Source organism: Pseudorca crassidens, chromosome 2, assembly GCF_039906515.1.
Source record: "Pseudorca crassidens isolate mPseCra1 chromosome 2, mPseCra1.hap1, whole genome shotgun sequence".
In the NCBI taxonomy this organism is placed as follows: Eukaryota; Metazoa; Chordata; class Mammalia; order Artiodactyla; family Delphinidae; genus Pseudorca; species Pseudorca crassidens.
This window is the reverse complement of record NC_090297.1, coordinates 127924614-127928446: the sequence shown is the minus strand read 5'-3', so window position 1 is coordinate 127928446 and position 3833 is coordinate 127924614. Positions and strand designations below refer to the sequence as shown.

The following is a 3833-nucleotide window of genomic DNA, read 5'->3' as shown; positions in this document are numbered from 1 at the left end:
CTGATCATTTATGAGCATACAGTATGAGTTTGATAAATGTTAGTTTAAAAAGTCAGCTTTCCAAATGTTAAATGAAAATTTGTTTGCTCCTGCGGTCAGAGACTCTAAATGGAAACCATGAGTGCTATTGCATCAATCCTTGTAGGATTTTTTTCTTTTGTGCCATTTGGCTAATTAAATATTTTATTCTTTAAAAATTAATGGGTCAAGGACTTCCCTGGTGGTGCAGTGGTTAAGAACCTGCCTGCAATGCAGGGGACACGGGTTCAATCCCTGGTCCGGGAAGATCCCACATGCCGCGAAGCAACTAAACCCATGCACCACAACTACTGAGCCTGCGCTCTAGAGCCCGTGCACCACAATGAAGCCCGTGCGCCTAGAGCCCACACTCCGCAACAAGATAAGCCACCGCAATGAGAAGCCCACATAGCTCAACAAAGATCCAATGCAGCCAAAAATAAATAAAAATAAATTAATTAATTAAAAAAATTAATGGGTCATGATAGTAAAATAAGTTTAAAAGCTGAACAATTTACCAAAAAATATATAAAAATGACTCTTAAACATATTGCAAATATGTCTGATCTCATAATTTGCGAAATACAAATTTCAATTACACAGAGATATAATTTCTCTAAAATTGATTTAAAAATAAAAACTACTACCACTGTTGTCGAAGCTGAGGGAAACAGGCACTTGCATACATTTCTGGTGATAATATAAATTAGAAAACTCTCATAAAGGGATATTTTGCAATATCTAATAAATATACATAGCTTAAAAAATATGGAACGCTTCACAAATTTGCATGTCACTCTTGTGCAGGGGCCATGCTAATCTTCTCTGTATCCTTCCAATTTTAGTATACATGCTGCTCTTATTATTGAGACAGATACTTTTATCTTCATTACAGAGCACAGGAGACCAAGATTCACAGGGGTTAAGTAACTTGACCAAAGTTACACAATTATAAAGTATCACAATTCCGAGTTTATCCCTGTGATTCTAGCAACCTGATATGGTCAGAGTGTTATCTCATGCTTATCAGAAGTTCTTATTGGCAGTTACATAGGGATTTGATTAATAGACAAGAAAAATTAGTAATTTTTCAATAAATCGTTCACACCTGGTAGCAGCATTTGAAATTACCAACATGAAGACAGACAGTATTTAAAGAGGTCTTTAGCATTCTAAAACACAATTATCTTTGTCTCTTTGACAGGCAATTCATTGAAAAAAAGAAGTTGAGGTATTGTTTTTTTAGATTAAAAGAGCCAAAAATGCAATGTGTCACTTGATTTGATTTTGTTTTGTCAAAGCCATGATAGACATGTTGGCAACAAATTGGGGAATTTGAATATGGACGAAGTGGAGGAAACAAGCAGGAATTATTGTTCATTTTTTGTTACTTTTGATAAAGGTGCTATCCTTTGAAGGAGAATTTTGCAGGGGTGGGGTGCAGAGCTGCAAGTGGTAAAATGAACTATTAGTGGTAAAATGTCATGTGTCTTTATTTTTAAATGATTGAGCTAAACAATATGTAAATAGAGGAAATGTGACAAAATATTGACAATTGTAGACCCTATAGGTGGAGGATACATAGGTGTTCTTTGCGCTACTAGTCCTACTTCTCTGTATATTTTAATGTTTTCATAATAGAATAGAGATTTAAGAAAAGGCCCTTGAAAATCGCTGATCTAAAGGGAGGGCTTTAAAGTCATGCCATGGGGTTTGGCTCCTGACAAGGTTTGTATCAAAGACTGAGAGGAAGACAGAGGACCAGATAGTCAAACTTGGGAGGACTAATGATTGATGGAATCTAGATTTGAAAATGGCTGGAATCTAGCCAGGGGAACCTTAATAAGGAAGAATATAGTCATGTATATAGGTTTTTAAAATATTAGCAGCCTGAGGAAAGCAGTCAGAACAGCTATTCTCACTAAAAGGACAAAAAGGCTTTAGTTGGTGGCAAGTCAATGTGAGAGAATGAAGTGATGTAGCTGCTAGGACAACTAATGCCCTTTTAGTCTCATTTCTGGAAGCAGGAGATCCAGAACAAGGGAGAGTGATGGTCACACAGCCACATCCGGCCAGGTCACATCTGGAGTTTTAGATTCCACTCTAAGTCCCTTGTTTTGAGTGGCACTGGGATAGGTCCAGAGAGGATGACTGGGCCACATCATACTAGCCAAAGAACCTGGGGCTCATAAGTTTAAAAAAAGACTAAGGGTCAAAAAGTCCACAAATAATACATGCTAGAGAGGATGTGGAGAAAAACATTTGTATGCTGTTGATGTGAATGTAAATTGGTGTACCACTATGGAAAACAGTATGGAGTTTCCTTAAAAAACTAAAAATAGAACTACCATATGACCCAACAATTCCACTCCTAGGCATATATCTGGAAAAGACAAAAACTCTAATTCAAAAAGACACATGCACCCCAATGTTCATTGTAGCACTATTTACAATAGCCAGGTCATGGAAGCAACATGAATCTCCATTGACAGATGAATGGATAAATAAGATGTGGTACAAATGTACAATGGAATACTACTCACCCATTAAAAAGGAATGAAATAATGCCATTTGCAGCAACATGGATGGACCTAGATTATCATACTAAGTGAAGTAAGTCAGACAGACAAAGACAAATATTATATATCACTTATATGTGGAATCTAAAAGAATGATACAAATGAACTTATTTACAAAACAGAAAAAGACTCAAAGACATAGAAAACAAACCTAAGGTTACCAAGGGGGAGGTGGGGGAAGGGATAAACTAGGAGTCTGGGATTAACAGATACACACTACTATATGTAAAGTAAGTAAACAACAAGGACCTACTGTAGAGCACAGTAGTAACCTATGAAGGAAAAGAATTGGAAAAAGAGTGTATACATAACTGAATCACTTTGCTGTACACCTGAAACTAACAAAATGCTGTAAATCAACTATACTTCAATTACATAATTAACTATTCATTTATTTTTAAAAAGACTAAGGAGAACATGGTCATGCCACCAAATATTTCAAGGGTTTTGTGCAAGAGACTAGTCCCATGTAGGCAGTGCCATAAAAAAGAAGCAGGTGCACTTGTTACAATAAAATGAAGCATTTTTGTAGCAGTGCCCAGGAAAGGACTGTGTTTGTTAAATGGACAGCTTGCGTGGATCATTACTGCTCCTGTTTAATGTAAGGAGAACACTGGGGAACTGATGCAAAGAGAGAGGAAAAATGAGTGAAAGTGCTTTGAAAAGCTTAAAATGCTACATAAGCTTGAGACATTTGTTACTACTTGCCAGAACTAGCATTTCAGTAGCAAAACTTCCAAGGGCCAGAGATAAAATTTATCTTTGACCTGGATGTTTGCCTGAACCTTGTATATAGTATCAAGGACTCCTTTGTCTGTTTTTTCAGGAAGATGAGTAATTATGTTGATAGTTTATCAGATTTCCAATTCCAAAGATAGAAATCTCCCTGGCAACTCTTGAAGGGTTTTTTTTCTTTTCTTTTCTTCATTTCCTCTTTGTTTTTGGTTGTTTTTGAGTCAATGAAAAACGTTCATGTGGTTTAAAACTCAAAGAGTAAAGAAGGGTGTATTATGAAAAATCTCCTTCTGTCAATTTCTGTCCTCTAGCCATTCAGTTCCACTCCTAAGAGCCAACTGATGTTACCCAGTATCTTTCTTGTTTTTTAGACACTCTTACTCTTCATGTAGTTTTCTCCATGTGAGAATCTAGGAAGCAAGGAGAGAGTCCTCCTCTCTGTCCTCCTCCTTGCTCCTCTCAGATTCTCAGCAAGGGATCTGAAAGTCACTGACTCTCTGG

The 3833-nt window shown here is 36.7% G+C and overlaps 1 non-coding gene across 1 annotated transcript; it reads right to left on the bottom strand.

Moving 5' to 3' along the window:
* Window positions 1-780: 780 nt before the first annotated feature.
* Window positions 781-884, bottom strand: LOC137220269 (U6 spliceosomal RNA). Its single transcript, XR_010941581.1, has one exon. It is a non-coding gene; the product is annotated as a U6 spliceosomal RNA (small nuclear RNA).
* Window positions 885-3833: the final 2949 nt, after the last annotated feature.